General features: G+C 45.6%; 1 long non-coding RNA gene across 19 annotated transcripts in view; it reads left to right on the top strand.

Annotated features, from left to right (window-relative positions):
* The window catches only part of LOC131419616 (uncharacterized), a 237,199-nt gene that overhangs the window by 153,983 nt on the left and 60,358 nt on the right, over positions 1 to 22,858 (top strand). The window contains exons 5-6 of one of the 19 annotated variants that reach the window (XR_009223311.1): positions 13,960 to 14,058; positions 14,611 to 17,098. The exons of 14 other annotated variants lie outside the window; for them this stretch is intronic. This is a non-coding gene — a long non-coding RNA (uncharacterized LOC131419616). Of the gene's footprint in view, positions 1 to 3,519; positions 3,579 to 4,544; positions 4,977 to 12,856; positions 13,169 to 13,959; positions 17,099 to 22,858 lie in introns of those variants that run through there. 4 more of the 19 variants (XR_009223308.1, XR_009223312.1, XR_009223307.1 and 1 more) reach the window with 4 other exon arrangements.

A 22,858-nucleotide genomic window follows, 5' to 3' on the forward strand; every position in this document is an offset into this window, starting at 1 on the left:
GGAGGTGAGGCCTTTGGGAGGTGGTGAGGTCATGAGGGTGGAGCCCTCATGATGGGATCAATGCCCTTATAAGAAGAGACCCAAGAGAGTAGCTTCTCTCTGCTCTTTGCAATGTGAGGACACAGCCAGAAGACGGCCTTCTGCAAACCAGGAACTGAATCGGCCGGTGCCTTGATCTTGGACTTCCAGCCTCGAGAACTGTGAGGAATGGATTTCTGTTGTTTAAGCCACCCAGTCTACGGTGTCTTGTTATAGCAGCCGAGCAGACTAAGACACCGCATTTCACAGATGAACGAATTGGAGACTCAGAGCGATCGCCTTACTGTGAACTCTGTGCTAGTTGGTGAATCTCAAATTCGAACGTGGATCTTCTGAATCCAGGCACTCAGACCCGCGACTCCCACCCCCCACCTGATCTGCAGGTGTATCTGGCCTCCCTCGGCTGCTCCTCGCCGCTCCATCTGTCCCTCCTTCTCTCCCTCTCCTCTCCTCTGCCATCTCCCTTTCCCTCTCTTCCAGCTCTCTTTCTTCTGAAGATAAGGGTCTTTCTCTTTACAGTGCCATTTGGGGGAAGGGATCCGATGGTAAAGGGGCTGTGCTCCGGCTCCTGCCTGGGGCGGTGGTCTGTCTCACCGAATCCCCCTCCCAGCACCTAGTATGGACACTGCCATGATGCAGCTATTTCTTCCTCCCTCCCTGCTCTCTTCCACTTCCCCACTATGAGCTCGGTGTTGCGCCCAGCTATGGGGAGACAACAGAGCAGATAAGAAATATATTGGGGGAAACACAGCATATTCAAACAACTGTATTTACCCAGTGTTATGTACTGGATATTTGTGCCCCCTCCCTTCATATTGCTGAAGCCCTAAACCCCAGTGTGGCTGTATTTGGATTAAGGGAGTAATAATTAAGGTTAAATGAGGTCATAAAGGTGGGGCCCTGCTCTGATAGGATTAGTGTCTTTATAAGAAGAGACACCGGTGAGCTTGCTCTCCCTCTCTCTGCTGTGTGAGGACACAGTGAGAAGGCGGCTGTCTGCAAGCCAGGAAGAGAGCTCTCACCAGAAATCAAATCCGCTGGAACCTCGATCTCAGACTTTCAGCCTCCAGAACTGTGAGAAAAAGACTGTGGTGGAAGCCACGTGGCCTCCGGTTCTGTCATGGCAGCCCGAGCAGACTAAGACTCGGTGGATGCACATCTCAGCCATAGGCTTCGGTTTGATTGCCTGGGTCCCGGAGCCACTCTGAGTGTTGAGCCCCGGCTGACGCCTTCGGCCCTCACAATCCCATCTTTTAAAACGAGGAGCCTGAATCAAGTAATCAGAAGAGCCTCTCTTGTCCGGTTCTATCTGCATCCTGACTTTCAGGGTTTCCCTAAGCTGTGCCCAATTGGTTGTTTTCACTCTTGGTCTCTTCCTTGCTCAGACATGATGAAGTATATATTGAACACTCCTGTGGTCATAGCGTCAGGCTCCTGGAAGTAGAGCTGCCCTGGACTCCTGGTCTTGCCCTTTGTGACCCAGTGGGCTGCCTCCCTTTTGAGATGCACTCCCCATATTACAGGAATCTGTTCATTTCTTCAGTCATTTGTGCATTCTGTTGGTCCATCAATCAATTTGCTTCCTGAAGTAGCTAAGCATTGGGAATTTTAACAGCTGCTATTAGGCACCACTATTAAGGTACTGTCCTTATAGGAGTAGTAATGGGATTTGGGGGGCTGGGTTCTAGAATGATGATGAAAACACTGCTAGTAATACTACCAATAATAATAGTAAAAATAATCATAGCTCAAATGTATTACTCATGGTGTCCCCAGCACTTTACATATATTATCTCATTTACTCTTCAGAGCATATGAGGGATGGAGATTAACTAATGAGCTCAAGATGGCAAATGAAGGAATCTCCCCATGGAAAGTGTTTGAAGCGTATACTAGTGCTTTTGCATAATTTAAAGTTTTTTTTTTTTTTTTTTAACTTGAGGCTAATATTGAGAAGCTTTTACTAATGAAAGGACCATTTGCTAAATTGGAGTTAATGGGACACATCCCGGGTAACTCCATCACGGTGTGTCTCTTATATCATCCTGAGACCCTTCTGTTCCCTCCAGGGGACCTCCCAGCCCAGTCTCCAGGTCCTCTCCAGGGCCCACCCTTCCCTTTCTGCTCCCCTTGGAGCAAAGTCTGGCATCAGCAGGTTTTATCCTTGGTTTGTAATGAAATAAATGGAGAGCCCCACATGGCACATGGCTGTCTGGTGCCCTGGCTGCTTCTGAGGTGCAGGTGGCTTTCAGAAGCCCTGCACTTCCGAGGCTCTGGGGCCCCGTTGCTGCTCTTGGTGTCTGCTGGGAATTCACGTTCTTCTGCTGCAGGCCATTTTCTCTCCAGTTCTGTCACTCTCCTGGAGCAGGTTGTAGTGGGTGCCTTTATGAACAAAACACCCATGGCCAGATGCGAGGCATCCTGAGGATTTTTTTTTTCCCCCTTCAAAGATGAAACCTCAAAATGGGGGAATAGACCTGTCTCAGCATCATATGATGTTCAGCCTTGAGGACTCAATTGGGCGTTTTTCTGCTGTTGTAGAGCAGAGGCACCCTGGCTTCAAGCCTAGGGGAGATCAGATGTGGGACCTTTAAAAATGTTAAATTAAGGAAAAGTTTCATAAAAACAGAAATAAGAAAAAAAAAAAAAAGAAAAGCCAATTGAAGTGCCATCCTGCCTGAGCTTGCTTCTTCCCTGAGTATCAGCCCTGCCTCTGCTGGCGTGGGGGAAATTGGGAGGTGACTAGTCCTGGGGGTTGGGGTGGGGGACGCGGTGCTACACAGGGAGCCGGGAAGGGGACCTGAGCCCAGGTCTCTGCTTTGCCACTTGCCAGCCCTGGGCTGAGAGGAAGGCTCTTGGCACTTCGGAGCCTTGGTTTCCTGGTCTGCAGAGCAGACTGCTCTGCAGGCCAAATGACATTATTGTCTGTGACTCCTAGAAGACACCTAAGATGCTCCGCCAGTGGGTGCTGAGCTGATGCATTCGTTGGCCCTTTGCTTCGGGTCTTTGAACCTCATTTTCCCCAGCTGTAATTGAAAAGCAGGGGACTGGATGGCTGCCACGGTCCCTCCCAGTTCACACATTTCACATTCACGCCAATTCCTTTTTGGCAGATAAAACTCTTCCGAGTTTAATGGGAATGGTATAAGGTAGTCATCACAAGGAGCAGGAATTTGACGAAAATATTCCAAGTGTCAGATTTTTTTTACCTGTACCCTCTACGCTTCCATGCTCCTACACACATCCTCCACACACTTTATAAAAGCAAACTTGATTTTTAGAACAGATTTAGAAATTGTGAAGATAGTTCAGAACGGTCCCATATACCCCACACCCCGTTTTCCCTGCAATTAACATCTTACATGAGTGTGGTACATTTGTTACAATTATTGACCAATATTGATACATTATAATTAACTACAGTTTCTACTTTTTTTAAGATTTCCTTAGTTCTTACCTGATGTCCTTTTTTCGTTCCAGGATCCCACGAGGACACCACATTACATTAGTTGTTATGTCTTCTTAGGTTCCTCTTGGCTGTGAGTTTCTCAGACTTTCCTTGTTTTTGGTGACTTTGAGAGTTTTGAGGACTATTGGTCAGGTATTTTGTAGATTGTCCATCTATTAGATTTCTCTGATGTTTTTCTCATGATTAGACTGGGATGATGGGTTTGGGGAGAAGGACCACAGGGGCAAAGTGCCATTTTTATCCCATCATATCAAGGCTTTGTACTATCAACGCGACTCATCACTGATGTTAATGTTGACCTTGATCACTGGCCATGGTACTGTTTATCAGATTTCTCTGCTGTACAGATACTCTCCCCACCCCCTCTTCCTCACTGTGCTTGGAAGGATGTTACTATATACAGCCCACACTTAAGGAGTGAGGGGTTATGCTCCCCTTGATGGTGGCACCTCTTCACAAACTATTTGGCATCATCCCTGGGAGATTTGTCTCTTCTCCCCCGTTTATTTACTTATATCAGTATGGACTTATGGATATTTATTGTATACTTTGGATTATAATCAATATGACTATATTGATTTTGTTTCTCACATTTTTCCAGCTTTGGCCAGTGGGAGCTATTTCGGTTGGCTCATGTCCTTTTGACATAGCCCCATCATTGTGGGTTTTATTTATTTACTTTTTTTTGAGTATTTCCTTACTTTCTGGCATTACAAGATGCTCCAGGCTCATCCTGTATATTTCCTGCCCTAGACCTAGAAGCAGCCATTTCTCCAAGGAGCCGTGATTTGTTTTATTGGAGAATGGTATCAGGAACCAAGATTTGGGTGCCAGATGTGCTCATTGCTACTGGGGTGTCATTGCTTCTAGGCCTTAGCCAACAGAGCAATGAAATATATGCATGTGTATACAACCCATGTATATACACCTATAAATATTTCCATAGGTATCTGTCTGTATCTATATTAAGCGAACCATGAATTCATACTGATGTCCCAACTCTAAACTATTACCATATCCACGCCCTTTTGAACAGACTTGTTTTTTTCGCCCACGTTGGTTGGCAAGAGGAGGTAATGAATGGCAAGCTCCGAAAGTCCACATGGGCAGAGAGCAGTGGGCTGAGAACACTGGACTTTTCCCTGTGGGCATTGTGGTCTCATGAGCAGACGTCAAGATTGAGCAGATGTCGAGATGAGTCGGACACTGTTGGACAGAGATTTGGAAACTTGTGTGGCCCCGAATGCTTGCAGACTGGGACACTGCCACACTTACAGGCCTTTGCACGTCTTTTCCTGGGCCTGTGAGCCCTTCCTGGCCTTTTGGCCTTCCTGTCCTCCTGTGGAAAGTTTTCCCTGTCGTTCCTCTATTTCCATGTCACCCCCACTACATCCCCTTTCCCCCCACACATTCCTAGAGCTCCCTGGGTTTACCCCATCAGAAATGCACCCACTTTTTTTTTTTTTTCTTTTTTTTTTTTGGTAATTCTCTGCTTGTCTGCCCCTCCCAAGTAGACCAGGCCCTTGAGGGAAGCACTGCATCACCCAGACAGTGCCTTGCATGGCCCCAAAACCAAGGAAGGGGTTCATCCATTCAGTTTCAGAGTTTGTTAGAGGAATAAAGCAGTGGATAAGACACATGCCCCTACCTTCTTGTAACCTGATGCACACTGAATGGGAATGAAGGAGTTCACAAAATGCAGAATCTCCTACCTGGTTTCCTTTTCGGCCAGGGGTCTCAAACTCAATTGTCTACAGGGGCCAGTCAGGCAGTATAAATAAGTGATGTGGGCTTGGTGGGCAGGCAGCAGGGATTGCTGTGGAACGGGAAGGCACGAGGGCTGCGAGGATCCAGGACAGCTTGTGCAGCCCCACGCAGGCCAGTGTCCTGTCTGATTGCCCAGAGTCTGTGCCTGGCTCGTTGTTCGGGAACGTTTGGACTCTTGCCCCCGTGCATGCCCAGTGTAAACAGGGCAGTGGCCAGTCCGTGGTTGCTGATTGTGGCCCTGAAGGACTGCTGGCCCAGTGTGGCCAGAACTGGTTGTTCCAAGGGAGACTGGAAGCCAGGGAGGGAGGAGGGCCTTGCCCTTGCGTTATCTGCCTCCTGTTCCCAATGCTGTTGCTGTAGCAACACGTCTTTCCTTGGTAGCAGCATTTGGTCCCAACAATGACAGGTGCTTCCAGTTTGCAGGGGGTTTTGTCCCACACTCCAGGAACCAGCTTCACTGGCTGCCCTCAGAGATGACACCCCCCAGCTGGGGCTCCCCAGGGCCCCCCAGCCTTTTCAGTTCTGATAATCCCACCCCAAGCCCCATCCCTAAAGGGGCATGCTCGCTCTCCACAGCCACGACTTCTCGGATCCCCCTTTTGCCTTTTCAGTAAATGGGTTAATTCTTTATCTGAAATTCTGCCTGTTAACCGGGATTTTCCCTCTTCCCGTGTTGAACCGTAATTAATACGCAAGGTATATTTCTGTATTTCCTACCCTGTCTCCTTCGCTCAGCTGAGCTCGAAGCAGGTTTTCAGGCTTGTCACTTCGAGGCCCAGAGGGCCACCACCCACCGCCCACCTGCAGCCCCGTGCCCGGAAGCCCTGCATCTTGCTCTCAGTGCTTACTGTCTTCACCCCCCTCCTGCGACTTGCCCACAACCACGGGCACTCCCGGGGGGCTTGCCGGCAGCCCCTGTTTCCACAGCCTGCTGCGCAGGGAGGTGATGCTTTGGGTTTTCCACGATGAACACCAGTCCCCAGGGTGGGCCGGGCTCCTCTGCGTCTGCAGGGCCTTTGCCCCAGTGGGGTGGAAACAGCCTTGTCAAAATAAGCCAGGGCAGTGCTGACAGGGGGAAGTGAGGCTGACCCGGGGAGAGAACGTGGGCCGGGTGCTTCTTGGGGGGTTTCCGCTGCGCCGGGGCTCTCTGGCCGCTTCCTGAGACCCTCAGACTCTCCGAGGCCAGTCACTGAGGGGTGTGCCTGCGAAGCAAAAACGACTCTCCTTCTCTGATTTTCCCATTCGTTCCCCGCGCAATATCGTTGTCTGAACTCACCTTCCTGACCAGGCACATCGACAATCCTTGTGTCGCTCCAGTGCCAAAACTTTATGTTTTTCGGGGTACAATGTGATTGATTATAAGTCATGATATTCCTCAGGAATTCTAATTGATCGTCGTCATTATGATGATCAACTGCATCAAGAACTGGCCTTTTCCTTACATTGCTTTGCATCTTACCCTTCCTTATTCAGAACATTCCAGAATGGGCTGTGTAGATTTATTGGGGTATGTATTAGTTTGCTAGGGCTGCTGTAACAAAGTGCCACCAACTAGGTGGCTAAAAACAGAAATGTATTTTCTCACTGTTCTGCAGCCTAGAAGCCTGAAATCAAGGTGTCAGCAGGGGTGCGTTCCCTCTGAAGATTCTAGGGAAGAATCTTTCCCTTCCTCTCCCCTAGCTTCTAGTGGTTGCTGGCAATCCTCAGCCTTCTTTAGCTTGTAGTTGCATGCTCCAGTCTCTGCTTCCATCCTCACATGGCCTTCTGTCCCGTGTGTCTGTGTCCAAATTTCCCTTATCTTGTACGGATTAGGTCCACCCTAATCCGATACGACCTCATCTTAATTTGCTAACTTCTGCCAAGACCTCATTTCCAAATAAGGTCATAGTCACAGGTACTGAGTGTTAAGACTCCAGCGTATCGTTTTTGGGGGACACCGTTCAACCTACAGCAGAGTGTAAGAAAAAAATGTTGCAACTTACATTTTTGTTTATTTCTATTTTGTAAAATGTCTTAGATTTTGTATGTTTTATGATAATACAGGCATTCATGTGTATATATTATAAACAGACACTTAAACAGATATTGGGTGCTATGCTCAAAATGAGTTATGAGGACATACTCAAAAAAATAATAATCAGGCCACTAGTCTGATTTATGGAGGGGCCCGGTCTTAGTCAGCTTGAGCTGTCATAACAGAATACCATAGACTGGGTAGCTTAAACAACAGAAATTTATTTTCTTACAGCTCTGGAGGCTGGGAAGTCCAAGGGCAAGGTGCCGGCTGATTCAGTTTCTGGGGAAGGCTCTCTTCCTGGCTTGCAGAGGGGCACCTTCTTGCTGTGTGCTCACATAGTACAGAGGGAGAGCTCTCTTCTCTCTCTTCTTATAAGTACACTAATCCTAAGGGATCAGGGCTCCACCCTCATGACCTCATTTAACCTTAATTACCTCCATAAAGGCCCTGTCTGCAAATACAGTCACACTGGGGATTGGGACTTCAACAGGTGAATTTGGGGGGAGGACACAATTCAGTCCATAGCAGGCCCTATCTTCTGGATTTTTTATACAGTAAGATTCCCTTGGATCTTGTGAATTACAATGAAAACTTAAAGCCTGGCATGGTAGATGGAACCTGACTTTAGTTCCAGATGTATCTGGTTTGTGTCCTGGCTTTTTTTACCACTTTATTTTTTTAATCATCAGTAGCTGGGTGCCTTGGGCAAGTCACTTACCCTCTCTGAGCCTCACTTCCACATCTGGGACATGGGGATAATGGCTACCTAGGGAATTATTTGGGAGGGTAAGTGAGGTCCCTAAGTAGGTACCTAGTAGCTGTTAGCAGTTTTCCCTTCTGCCCAGCTCTCCCTCCTCCCTGCCTCCAGCAGTGGCTGCTCCTGCCCCAGCCCATGAAGGAGGGGAGAGCTTTGAGGGGGCAGATACTCAGTCCTGGGGTCACTCTAGGCAGCGTCATGTCTGAGGCCTTCCTGGGCCCTGTCCTTCTCAGCCCTTTCATTATCATTCAGCTGTGGGTCTCGTCTGCACCCATCATCTCTGTCACTGTTTGGTACTGAACTGTCATTCTGTTTTTTATACACGCATTGTCTTGCCCCAGACTAGCTCATAAAGCAAGTCTGTGGAATTGACAGCTTGTACACAGCAGGTGATCAGTGATCGTGAATTTACTGGGTTTATTGGGAGGGGGAGAAGGGGGGTCTTCAGCCCAGGTGCCAGCACTTCTTCACCTTCTCTCCCTTCATTCATCTCCAGGGAGGCAGGAGAGGGAATGAACAAGCTCTCCTCTTCCCCTCCCTGCCCTCTGCCCAGTCTGCTGATGGCCCAGGGAGTGGGCAGCATTAAGCAAGGTCTTTCTAGGTGTAGATAAAGGCCTCAGCAGTGCAGTCATTAGGAACATGGGCCTGGAAGTCACATAAGCCAGTGGGAGTCCTAAGCCTGCCCCTTACTGCTGGCAAGGCCTTGGGCAAAATCCCAGTTTTCTTTTTTGCAGAATGAAGCTAATAATGGTACCTGCCTCATCAGGTGGCTGTGGAGAGGAAATGGCATAATGGATGTGTGCCTTAGTACAATAATAGTCCGGTCGTGAGGGAGAGGCCTAGGCTGGAAGAACCACTGCTCTCCAGAAGAACTCTGAGCTAGGCTTCCAAATACCAAATGCCTCTCTCATTCTCTAGCTGTGTGACCCTGGCCAAGTTACTTCACCTCTCTGTTTCTGCTCTTTGTTACCTGTAAAGATAATAACGCCTTTCTTAAAGTTGTGAAATTTACTTCAAGTGACATGAAATGGGTTGTAAAAGACAACATAAAGCTTGATAATTGTCATTAACAAGTTGGATTGGGAAACTTCATTCCTACGTTTATATTATTTTAGGCTTTTAAGGAGTTATCATTGAAATCTGCAGCTGAGGCCAGGTAGCAATATGTGCAGGTTTAAGCTCTTGAATTATTCCCAAATAGCAAACCTATATGGCATCCTGCAGATATGTTAGAGTCTTGTCATCTTTTCCCTGGTATTTTTTTGTACACGTGCTTGCTGTTGACTCCTGCTGGGCCTGGAGCCCTGACCTTGTTCAACCTCAGAAAATCCCTCTGTGTGCAGATGCACCCCTGCTCCCAGTTCTCCTGGCTCCTGCTGTACTCACTGTACCTTCCCAGTGCTGACACAGCCACAGCTGGCTTCCTTTGCTCCTACATTAGGCATTCTGGCAGGTTGTAGCGATGAATGTTGGCAGCGGAAAGTGGGGACTCTCTTGCGCTGTGGGGGCAGGGCAGGATGATGATAAATTGGACCAAACTCGTTGAAGGAAGGTTTAGTGAGACCTTTCAAAGTTTAGAGTGTGTGCACCCTTTGGCCCAGCAGTCCCACTTATAATGAGTCTGTCCTCTAGAAATAGTAAAGCAAGTTTCAAAAGATATTCATTTTACAGCATTGAGAAAATAGCAGAACCTGGAGGACAGCCTCACTGATCCACAGTGTCCTGCTCCGCACTCACTAAGAAGAATGAGATGTCGTGTCCTCCTCGGTGCATCAGATCAGGAGGCACATGGTGCTGGCTTGTCTCATTACTGATGGCGTTTACCTGGATCACTTGATGAAGGTGGTATCTGCCAGGTTTCTCCACTGTAAAGTTACTATTTCTCCCTTTATAATTAATAAGTATCTTATTAGGAGATCCTTGATACTATATAAATATCATGTTTCTTGTCATACTTTCACCTACCTAATTTTAGCATCCACTGCTAGTTCTTGTCTGAAACTATTACTGTTGTGTTTGCCAAACAGTGGTTGTCTAGTTCCATCAGTCCTTCTACATTTATTGATTGGAATAATTCTAATGTCGGGAAGAACTTTCCTTTCTTTTCCATTTTAAAAAAAAAAATCAGTTATTTATATCAGCATGAACTCATGGATTCTTATTTTATCATCTTGATTATAATCCATAACTACAATTAATTTTTTTGCTCAAATTTTCCTGGATACGGCCATTGGGATGTCCTTCAAGTTGGGTTCTATGTCCTTTTGACATTTCTCCATCGTTTTTTGAGCACTGCCTTGCTTTTTTGGCACCACAAGGTGTTCCAGGCTCATCTTGTGCTTTCCCCGCCCCAGCCCTGGAATCGGCCATTGCCTCTGTGGTATTCTTGCCAGAAGTGCATAACCCGAATTTAATAATGAGGAAATATCAGACCAAACCAAATTGAGAGACATTCTACAAAATAACTGGTCAATATTCTTCAAAAATGAAAGAGAACGCAAGACTGAGGAATGATTCCAGATAGAAGGAGACTAAGGGACATGACGAGTAAATGCAATGTATGACCCTGGGTTGGATTCTGGATTGGAAAAAGACATTATTGGTAAAATTTGAATAAAATCTCTGGATTAAGCAACAGTATTATATTAATGTTAATTTCCTGATACAATTTGATAATTATACTGTGGTAATAGAAGATATCAGTACTGAGAAATCGCAAGGCAGTGGGAATTCATTGTATTTTTAAACTCTTTTTGTAAGTTTGAAATTATTTCAAAATGAAAAGTAAAAAAAAAATTCAAATACAAATGAGATACATTTATATATACTAAGGTGGAAAGGTGTCCATGATCAATTAATTGAAGAAGAAAAATTGTAGTGCTTTTTGTATAGAATTAGCCCACTTTGTAAAAACAAGACAGAACTATATAGTACGTATACATATTTATCTATACATGAAAGAAATTCTGAGAAGGGTATGTATTTCCTGTTAACAGACATTTCCGGGAAACGTGATTGGAAGGTGTGAGAAAGTTGAAGCTTTTACTTTGTACTTTTTTAAAGAAAGAGCATGCTTTAATATTAAAATGGGAAAGTAATCAGCATGTGGTTGTATGTGTGGGTGTGCTTCTGCTCGTGTCTGTTTAGTTTTGATGCCTGCCATTCAACTCAATTTCTGCTATATTTTCCTACACAGGCAGTGCCATGCAAAACTTATCTGGTGGATACTCACCCATTTTTACCTCCATTATCCGCTTTCCCACATCTGATCCTTGACAAAGTCTGTTAGTTGTAGACACAAAGGGGGCCTGCCGTTCATGCTGGTTACAGTGACAGCAGCTGACATGTCTTAGCTTTATCCAAGGAAGCTGGCGATTGTTCACCTTTGGAAACTTTAGGGAGAACTTTCTTCCTAAGCGTGGATCCTTTTGGTCTCCGCAGAGCAGTGTAAATTAGCAATTTGCCAAGTGACAGTCGTCCTATTTGCTCCTCTAAGGAGCAGTGATTTGTTAAGTGGTGCTTGATACCTCTAAACCCAATTAATTAGTGAACCATCATCCGTTCCTCCTAGGAATTTTTAATGATCACTAGGCTAAATTTCATTTAGGTAGGTTTATTTTTCTATATGGGTTTGTTTTCCCATTTCAGAGCAGATGCTCATTGATCCAAGAAGGGAGAAGCAAGAACAAAAGCAACATCTCTTGAGGGCCTACTATGTGCCATGAACTATTACAAATGTTGACTAATGCAACCTCCCCACTACTAGGTAACATTCTCCCAATTTATCAATGAGGAAACAGATGCAGAATGGTGTGCCCCCACTGGCTCTGGCGTGTTCACTGAGGTAGCTGCTGAAAGTACTGGCCCTTCCTCTTGCCTGTTCCTTACTTCTTTTGGGGTTCATTCTCCAGCACGGTTTCTCTCCACTTCCTTCTGCTCTCTGGGCTGCCCCATCACCTCTTGTAGCTCCTAAACGTTAGCTCTGTTTCATGGTCTAAGTTCCTTTGCCTTGCTCTGGCATGGTGTCTCCATGATGGATCCCTCAGTAAGGATGATAATGGTGGTGATAATAGTAAAAATAGAATATGTAAGTGTCTTTATGGAGCCCTCACTGTGCTGGGCACAATGCTGAGCACACCCATGCATTATGTCATTGTTCCTTCCAATCATTCAATGAGGTTTAGCGGCTCACTGTGAGATGGGGGCCAGAAATCCACAGCCAGGTCTGTCTAGGAACTGGAGGCCAAGGTCGGTCCAAGATGTTCTTTTCATTTCAGTATTCATTTAGATATTCAAGCTCTTGCACTAGGTTTTTGCAAACTAGGGAACACTGCCAAATCATTTCTCCCACAGAATTATAGCTACATATTCTTAGATGTTATAAATAGTGGTTGAACTATCATTCATACACATCACCATTTTATCAATGACATAATCAAGCTAATAATGAAGTTTCCCAGTTTTGTTACATAACTCAAAAGCATATAGAATATTAGATGTCTGCTTACTCCATTAGTAGAAACATTTTTTTTCAACCAAAGGGTATGGAAAACGAGGGAAAAAATTCAGTCTTTCGACAAAAATAGTAATTGTCTTCCAATAAGTGTGGTGAAAGAAATGACAAGATTTTCAGAAATTCCGTGATTAAAAATTGTTTTAGCTAAAGTCAAAAAAGCATCACATAACAAAGTATCTTTGTCTTTTAAAATATTTGTTATGTTAAAGGGCCTATTCTATATGTCTGGGTAAGACACAATTACCATTATCCTAGAAATAGTTAATAGTCCCCTTTCGTTGTTTCTTTCAGGTCCTTCCTGTCAAATTGCACCCAACAAGCAAACATTAATTGAACTGTAAGTTTCTTTTGTCTGAAGACATTGAGGACATATAGGTGTTATTAAATGAACCTTTAACCAGAGTTTTGTGATTTCTTTTTTTTTTTTTTTTTGGTGAGGAAGATCAGCCCTGAGCTAACATCTGCCAATCCTCTTCTTTTTGCTGAGGAAGACTGGCCCTGGGCTAACATCTGTGCCACCACAGCATGGCGTGACAAGCGGTGCATGGGTGCGCCCCCGGGATCCGAACCTCGGGCTGCTGCAGCAGAGTGCACGCACTTAACCGCTACGCCAACCGGGCCGGCCCCTGTGATATTTTTCAAAATAGATTTTTATATAATAGCACAACATGAGATTTTGAGAAATGTATTTAAAAATCTCTTAACTCTTGGTAAATCCAACAAAAGCAATGTTTGTGTCAATCCTGATGGATCCTTATGTGAATGTGAGCAATGTAGATATAAGATACACAGGCAAATAACTGTACCAGCCCTGTCTTAAGTGTTTGAAATGACCAAAGGGGTAAACTGTATGGTGGTGTTCCAATTCTGTGTGAACTAAAAATATACAGTATTTTAGTGGATATATATTTATATATTTTAGTATAAAATATTTTAATGTTACATTAAATTAATATAGTATAAATGTTAGTATAAAATATTTTAGTATAAAAATATACTTTCTCATGGTGCAGAGACTTCTTATATGTAGATGGTAACCCTCTTTAGACTGTAAGTGTTCTGAGGGCAGGTAATTCGTATCGGTTTCCTCAGTGTATATGACTAATGCTTTGTAGGCATTGTGGGTACTCAGTCAATGTCTGAATAGGATTTGCTTCTGCTAAGCAAGAGAACCTTGTGGGGGGATGTGCTATGGACCGAATTGTGTGCCCCCCCCCCATTCATATGTTGAAGCCCTAACCCTCAAGATGATGGTATTGGAATGTGGAGCCTTTGGGAGGTAATTAAGTTTAAATGAAGTCATGAGAGTGGGGCCCCCATGACGGGATTAGTGTCCTTATAAGAAGAGACACCAGAGAGCTTGACCTCTCTCTCTGTCTCCCCCTCGAAATGAGGACACAGCAAGAAGGTGGCCATGTGCAAACCAAAGAGAGAGCCCTCAGAAGAAACCAGACCTGTTGACGCCTTGATCTTGGACTTCCATTTCCAGAACTGTGAGAAAATAAATTTCTGTCGTTTAAGTCACCTAGCCTAGGGTATTTTGTTGGGACAGCCTGAGCTAAGGCAGGGGGACTAGGGCTATCTTAGCTCCACATAGAGATGTGGAGGGGAGATGGCAGGTGGAGGTGGACTTTCATGATGGTTGTCTCCAAATAATGAAAAGCTGGGAGGAAGGCAGTGGGTCAGGCATGTCTTATATGGCCCCAAAGATCACAACCAAGATGGAGAGATGGAAATAACAGGCAGACAGATGTCAACTGAATATAAGGGAATGGAGCCTTATGGATGGAATGAGTTGTCTCAGACAGTAGTCAGGGTCTCAGTGCTGGAGATATCCACATAGAGGCCACATTGAGACTGAGAGGGCAGAGGGTGGAAGGGGTCTAAGCATCGCGCTGTGGTGTGACCCTGTAAGATCCCTGTAGACCCTGAGATTCTGTGAGCCCATGGTTAATCATTACAAATGGGAACAATATCCCCTCAATTGTAGAACACATTACGATTTCCAAAGCATTTTCATATGCATCATCTCATTTAATTCATAGGACAACCTCATAGTTGATGCCCAGTACAAGTTTGCTGAATGAAGGAATGAATGAAGGAGCCACTGCTATATTGTGGATGACTGAAGAGGAATCTGTGGGCAGAGAGATTTCTTGACTCATTACTAAAGGCCAAGCCAGGCTTGAACCCCGATCTCTGCCAACCCCATCACTCGACCTGACTTCCTCCAAGTTGGCAGTGATAACACTTTCTCTTAGGGTGGGCTTTTTCTGTTCTTGTTAATAAATTATTCAGCATCCGTATCCCCTTTAATCCTCACAATCACCCTTGAACCAGCTATGATTATTATTATTTTGCAGATGAGAAAACTGAGGCTCAGAGAGTAGAGTGACTTTGGCGAGGTCTCCAGCTCCTCTTGGGCAGGACATTAGGTTTGCGGGCAGTGGGCATCCTCTCCAAGCTAATGGGAGTCCATGCCCTTGACACTGGTGGGTGTGCAAGTAGTTATGGGCCACAGGCAGAGTTGATGGAGACTCTGTTTCTGGTTACAATGCAGTTGAATTGAATAGGTAGTCTAGGGAAACAGTAGTTAAAACAATCAAGTCATCCTTTCTTGTCCTCAAGCCTGATTTCCACCACTCTCTGGGCAGTTCCTCCTGCCAGAGCCCTGGTCTGTGCTGCTGGGAAGGCAGTGGAATTTGGAAACATCAGCCCAGGAGTTCTCAGCCCTGGCTGCGTACCATAGTCACCTGGGAGCTTGCAAAAAAATGCCAGTATCAGTCTCTCCTCCACCCTACCCCTCAGACTAGGATTTAATTTGGTCTAAGGAGAGATCTGGGCATCCGTGTGTTTAAATCTCTTCGGATGGTTGAGAATCATCGAATTGGTGTTGGTGTGGGGCAGATTTGTGCATGCGGGTTTACAGGTTATCATGATGAGGTGTCAACGCTGAGGTCTCTTTTGTTCCCATGGTCTGCCTGGCCCCGTGCCAGTTGCTTTTTTGTTTTGCAGAAATGGTGTCATTTCTCCTTCCCTCTGACTCTCCTGATCTGAGGTCGTGATCTAGGCCACTACGTGAAGTCGCACCACAACTCTCCTCTTCATTGGCTCTGTGACCTTGGGCAGGCCACCTTCACTTCTCTGCGCCTCTGCCTCTGTCTCCTCCTCTGTAAGATGGAAATAGTGATGCTAATTTCCTTATGAGGCTGTTGTGAGCATTAACTCTTAGGACCAGGCCTGGTGAACAGCTAGGGCTTCATGAGAATTGATGGTTGCTCTCATTGTGGTAGTGGCATGGTGTGTATGTAAATATATAATACTGGTCCTGTTTTCTTTTGTGTGTAAGCATATCATTGCCTTGTGTATATCTCTCGTATGGAATTATGATGTGCTTTTGTGTCTTTAACGTGATGTATCCATTCCACAATGTTTCTTGAGCACTTGCTGGGTGCTGAGGAACGGACAAGAGAGATGCAGTCTGTGCTCCTCAGGGAATGTGGTCTCTGAAGGAGACAGATGATGAACAAGAGATGATAATAGTGTACAGTGGATGCTATGGAGGCAGGTCAGGGTGCTGTGGAACATGTAACAAATGGTTCTAATTCTTGCCTGGAAGTTGGGAGGACAGTGCTTCTGTGAGAGCTAATTGCTTCTCCTGCATTATTTCTTTGTCTTCCACATCTGATATCCTTGGACTTACTGTAATTACTTACCTGTTCGCTCTCAATATTAATCTATAGTCATTGCTTTGGGCTTAGGAAATGCATTTTGTTCATTTCTGTATTTCCAATGTGCCTCATGCATTCATTGATCCATTTGGTTCATTTCAGCTCAAGCCACACATTCCGAGAATCGGTGTTAAATGCTGGCATCACACAGATAAAAAGACTTTCACAAAAATCCTCACAGTCTTCTGGGAAAGACAGACATGTAAGCATACGTAGGTTCAGACCATCATGATTGCTATGATAGCTGTTAGTCCTGTGAAGAATGGGGACCCAAGGGGTGGTGGGCCCTTGACACGTGGGCCTGAAATAAACATGTCTGAGTCTCTCGTTAAGCCTTGGTTTTTCAAGGTCAGGGATTGTGTCTGTTTTTGCATGTATTCCCTCCCAGGGTTCAGGTCACCCCTACCGGACACATAGTAGGTGCACATGGAATCACAGAGAATCACTCGACAGACTGAATATCTTTTCTCGAGGAGCTTGTCCTCATCTCTAGACAGAAAGTTAGGTGATCTGTTGAAGCTTTCAGTCAGTGCTCCCATTCTAGACTCCTGTGTTGGTTGCTGAAGCATCCTTCCTCCCTGGAGCTGCCTGAGAAGGTCACTATTTTGCGATGTTGTCAGATTCTCATCATTGCTTGAAGGTGACTAATTATGAGTGGGGAAGTGAGGGCCTTGAAATACCCCTGTGTGCACATCTGGCCACACTGTCAAATCCAGGACTCATTTCTGATAACTTATTTGGCTTCTGTGAAGCAGCCTGGCCGTGGGTGGTACTCATAATAAACTGATCGGGGAGCCCAGACTGGGGGGTGGTGGTGGGGGACCCAGTGGGTAGAGAAATTGGGCTTTTTTAGCCCATTTCAAAGTAATAAGGCTTTGAGAATGGTTAATGATGTCTGCTACCACATTGGCTTTCTTTGTTTCCATTGAAAATGAAATTGTGGATGGACTGAACCTGGCCAGGAAAAGGAAATGTGGATAGGAAAGCTGATGACAAATGCGACTGGGTTATTTCTAGAGTGCTTTGTACTTTTCAGAGTATTTTCCCCTGAACCCTTCTTCATCTGGGCTCAGAGCACTTACCGAGTTCTGAGCAGGTCAGCAGCTGGGTGTTCTGGAAAGATCATAGATTTTAGAAACTTTCCAGTAAACTTGTAGGAATCAACATCTTACTCTCAGTGTAACCTTGTCAAGTTTAATCTAATTTGAGCCTCAGTTTCCTCATCCAATGAAGAAAACAAAAGGTAGGACTATCTAATTTGAGTAACTCTGATGCTGTAACAAATAAACCTCAATATTTTAGTAACTCAGCACAAAAGATGCCTGTTTCTTACTCATGTAATGGCCCCAGGAGGATGCTCCTGGTCGGTGGGTGGGAATTTCTTCATGCGGTGATTGGAGGACTCAGGGTTCTTCCATGTTGTTGGTCTGCCCTCCCTTCAAGGCCCTAAATGTCCATCCAGCTGGCAGAGGGGAGAAGGGGAGGTGGAGAAGGCACACCCACTTCTTAAACACCTTGTCCTGAAAGTGGCCTACAGCACTTCACTACATTCTGTTAGTGAGAACTGGTCATATTGTCCCTGCCTAGAAGCATGGGGCTGAGAAATGGAATCCCTGCCTGGGTGACCACTCCCCACAGGCGACTCTGAGCTCTAGAAGAGGGATCATAAACTTTTGGTTGGTACTTCTGCCATAAATACCTTCCCTTAGCGTTGCATAAGGATAAGTAAGGTTGGATTTATGAACATAACCTACCTAGTATGGTGCGTGCTACAAACTCTGCCCTTTATTATTTGGGGATTTTCTCCTACTCTTTCCCAATGTAGCTTCACCTTACAGATTATTAATTTTTTCTGACTGTGTATTTTTCTTCACAATCTAATTCATAAACTCCTAAATTGGTGCCCTGTTAGGCATTTTGGGATGGGATTAGGAAGAGGCCAGTCAGTATCCTTCCTGTGTCTATCACAGCGCTTTGCCAAAACTGTTGATGAATTGACAAGTTCATGATGGTTCCTACTGGGCTGAGTGGTATTATAGTAATAAGAGCGTACTGGGACTCACTGGGCGCCAAGAGCCAGGTGCTTACTTGTGTTAGCTCAGTGAATCCTCTTAACAACCCGAGGCAGCTACTGTATGATCCCCGTTCTCTAGAAGAGGATCCTGAGGCATCAGAGGACAAGAGGTTCAGAGGCCGCGCTGTGCCGTCACGTGGTGGAGACCGTGGAGGCAGCGACATAGGCCCTTCCTACTCTGCACTGCCCCTGACCTTACCGTGAGGCTGGCGAAGTGGGGACATGCTTTGTGCCAGATTCGGTCGTAGGTGTTTAGGATACAGATATGAGCAAGTCACGCTTGTGGGGGCTGAGGTGGTGGATAGGTTATGAAAGCGAATGTAGTTAATTCTCATCATTCGCCATAGGTATGTTCTATGAAGTTGAGGCAAACACTGAATTAGTGAATACTGAATCATTGCCCTGGGGAAACACAGGGTTAGGTTCCTGGGAGCCTACAACATTTTTGTTGACCAATCAATACATAACTTTATTTTATGTGTGTTTCTGTTTAAAGGCACCTTATTTAATATAGATTGTTGATTCATCAGGTTTGAACTCATGGCCAACAGCACTATGACTCGTGCCTGAATGAAGCTTACTAACACACGTATTTTCTCCAGAAGGCACATGGCAGCCTTCTTGCACCTGGGAACACTAGACAGACTTCAGCACTGTGCTTGGAGGCCATTTTAAACAGCGAAATCACCAACCAAAAGCACAAAAATGAGACACTACATAGACCTGGAAAAGGACACTCGTTTATAGCACGAGAGCTGAAACAAGAAGCAGAGTGTCGCCTTGTTCGACCTCAGCTGGGAATGTGCACGTTGGGCAACTCTGGTGTTTTTTTTTGCTGCTCTGGGAATGCCCTCAAATGACTGTGACAGTGCCGCAAATTGGGGGTTACAGATAAATTTTAGTGAGTAGGCCAATTCACAAATACAGAATCCATGAATAACGAGGATCGACTGTACATTACAGTGAAGTGTGAGATGTAGAACCCCAGTAAGCTGTGAGTCTGGGGAAGGGTTCTTGCAAAGGTTTCCAGAGCAAGTGATGCCTTAGACTAGGGTCGGCAGACTTGCTGTGCAAATGGCTGGAGAGGAAATATTTTAGACTTTGTGGGCCACTTGGTCTCTGTGGCAGCTATACTCTGCCACTGTGGCACAAAAGCAGCCATGGACAATACATAACAAATGCACATGGCTGTGCTCTAATAAACCTTTATTTTTGCACATTGAAATTTGAATTTCAGATAATTTTCATGTGTCACAACATGCTATTCTTCTGATTTTTTCGCAACCAATTAAAAATGAAAAGACCATTCTTAGCTTGTGGGCCCAACAAAAGCAGATGGTGGCCAGATTTGGACTGGAGGCTATAGTTTGCCAACTACTGCCGTAGACACCACTGGTAGGGATGCTTACTAATTATGAAAAACTAAATAATTCAGAAAAGGACAAAGGGTAAAGTTTAAAAATTCACCTAAAATCCCAAGACCCAGGGATTTCCACAAATGGCACATAAATATCCCTCATAGACACACATGGCTGCACAAGTCCATTCCTCTGGTCCTGTAATTAATTTATCCTTGGAGATTATGTGGTGGACATCTTTCTGTGTTCGTAAGGATAGATCTTTATCATAAGTGTAATGGCTACCTGTCATCTTCTGTAACTGGATCACGATTTGTGTTAGCTCATCCTTTGCTGGCGTCTTTTAGATTGTGTTCGTTTTTTTTTTGTTGTTTCAAAGGATACAGCATGAATTCTTGTACACACTCACCACACAGCCAGTGTCGTAAGGGAGACAAAGATGAGTCATATCATATCCTGCTCTCAGGTTACTTACAATTCACCAGGCCACACGAGTGACATGGGGTGATTATCCTGGCCAGACAGTGATGGTTTCCAGAGTCAGAGCTCCAGTGCTGTGGGGGTTTGAAATGCAAAGGATCGGATGTCCCGGTCCAGGTGAGGAGACCAGGTCCCTGCCTTTCCTGGATTAGCAGCTCCTCTGCTTGGGTTCCAGAGCCTCATAGCACCTCAGAAAGGGACCTCGGAGGTCATCTGGTGATCACCCCACCTGCCTATAGAGGGACAAACACAGCCTCAGAGAGGTTGGAGGACTTATGGAGGGTGAGGACAAATCCAGCTGACATCGAATCCAGATGTCCTTGTCCTGACTTAAGTTCTCTTGACCCTACATCAAGCTCCCAGATTGCTGTTTTTCCAGACTTTGCGTCTGGGTATCTCCTGGGCCGTGTCAAAGGGACCTTCTCAGTGTGTTCCAGGGCAATGGTGAGGGTAGGAAAGGTGATGGGTGGGTTTATGAGACACCAGAATTCCTGCTGTCTGCTCTATGAGACAGTAAGAATTGTGTTGTCTACACAGCTGTTAACAGGGTCACCTGCCTCCTCCTCAGTTTTTTAGCATGAGTTATTAGGACCTAGACACCAACTCCCTCATTTATATTGGCAGCCATCCTCAGCCTGTCACCTGTCAGAGAGGAGCTCAGTCTCTGGTGCTGTCATTTCTCTGCATCAGGGATGACACCGTATGTGACCAAGCTGCAGGTCGCATTAAACTCCCATGTTCTTCAGCATCGGGTAGAATACCAACACGTCTCATGCCCATGCACCCTGGGGAGTTTGTAACAATCCACAATAGGTAGATTTGTTTCAGAGTGCCTTTTCAGAATCCCGTTGTGCTTGTGCACAAAGATGTTGGCTGTGATCGTGTTTATAACAGTGAAAAATCAGAAATGGCTTCAATGTCGTAGAATATGGGAGTGGTTGAAGGAACTGTAGCATGTGCAGAGAATTCATTATTCGGCCATTTAAACGTTACATGATGGTTAAAAATGGCTTCATTATGGGAAAGAAGGACAGGAGGCGCATTGTTGACATGGCATGATAATATGGTAAGGAAAGACCAAGATGCTATAAAGGTTCAGATAAAATCACCCACAGATCAGCAGTCATGTCTTGATCAGCTACTGTATGCCAGGCACCCCAGCTGGGGGGTCACTGGAGGTGTTCTCAAGGAAATGGGCACCTGCCCATCTGTGCTTCCGTCTTGACCTTTAGGCTGGTCCTGGAAGCCCCTGGCAGTCTGGCTGGGAGCAAATCCCCTTCATGGTGTAGCAGGTTCACTGCTACGTGTGATGGCGTGTTTACCACTACATGTAATGACATTCACCAGTGCATGTAATGACATTCACCACTCCATGTGACAGCACTCACCACTCCATGTGATGGCACTCACCACTGATGTGATGATATTCCACGTAGTCACTATATTGAGAAGTCACAGAGGAAGAGAATCCCGGTGAGAAGCCAGGGGGAAGATACTGAAATGTTCCAGGTGGAAACATCTCTGCTCCGGGTGGTGACAGCATGACATCAGGGTAGACCAGGGAGTGTTGGCTTGGGGGAGCCTCAGCTAGTCTGTGATCAGGTCTCCATCCAGCCGCCTGGGCAGGAGCCTACCTTCTCCCATCTAGACTGTGTGGGCTATGATGACTGTGTTACCCAGAGCACTACTAGTGAGAAAGCTTCCCCTCCTGTGGGCAGGCGGTTTGTGTTCCTGTCTGCAGTTCAGGGACCTGGCCCCCCACCCCCACCTCCTTAAATCTGACAGCACGAAGGGAAGGGCTGGATCAGGGAGCAGAGCTGGCAGGCCCTGGAAAAGCTCTCCTAGTTCCTTGACAATCCGTGTATGATTCATGATTGTAGCAGATGAGGCATGAGGTCCGTGGCTCAGACTGCAGTTGATGAAAGCCTTTTCCCAAGGAGGCATGTCCTGCCTCTTGGGAGGACCTCAGCCGTCTGGCTGGCCTGGGCTGCCGGGTTCCCAGCAGTGCGGTCAGCAGTGAGTAGCCCATTATCGTTGGGTGGTGGTTCCCGTCGGTCTGCGAACGTCAGAGCCCACTGTGCCTGGACCAGCTGGAGGCAGGCACGATGCTCAGGATGCTGCAGCCGCCTCCAAGGCAGAGAGACTCGAAAATGGGGATTACAACAGGCTGGGGTTTGTTTTATGTTCATTATTTTTTACATCTGGAAAATAATGAAAAAAAATTAAAATCGCTGTAATTGTACCAATTTTAAAAATTAATAATATGAGGAAGGGAAAGTAACCAACACCATCTTGAAACCCATCCCTCCTCTTCCTGAGATAATCCCTGTTATCAGTTGGGTAATTATGCAAATCCAGTGGTATGCTGTTCAACCTCTCAGGAAGGAAAAAAAGCCCTGAATTGTAGGTTTGTTGATTTCTGTGGCGAAATCTCTCCACGGCTGATTTCAGGCTACCAAAGGTTTGAAAACCAGTTCACAAAATTCTTGAATATTGAGCAATTAGCTTTCGTCAACCTGTGCATGCTCACCAATGATCACTTTCTTTTTCTTTTGGGATATTGGAAACGTGTTATGCATATCATGTCATTTTCATTTCCTGCGTCACAGACTTCTTCCCAGACCAATGCGTGTAGATCCACTTAGCTCCT

This window comes from Diceros bicornis, chromosome 21 (assembly GCF_020826845.1).
Source record: "Diceros bicornis minor isolate mBicDic1 chromosome 21, mDicBic1.mat.cur, whole genome shotgun sequence".
Lineage (NCBI taxonomy): Eukaryota > Metazoa > Chordata > Mammalia > Perissodactyla > Rhinocerotidae > Diceros > Diceros bicornis.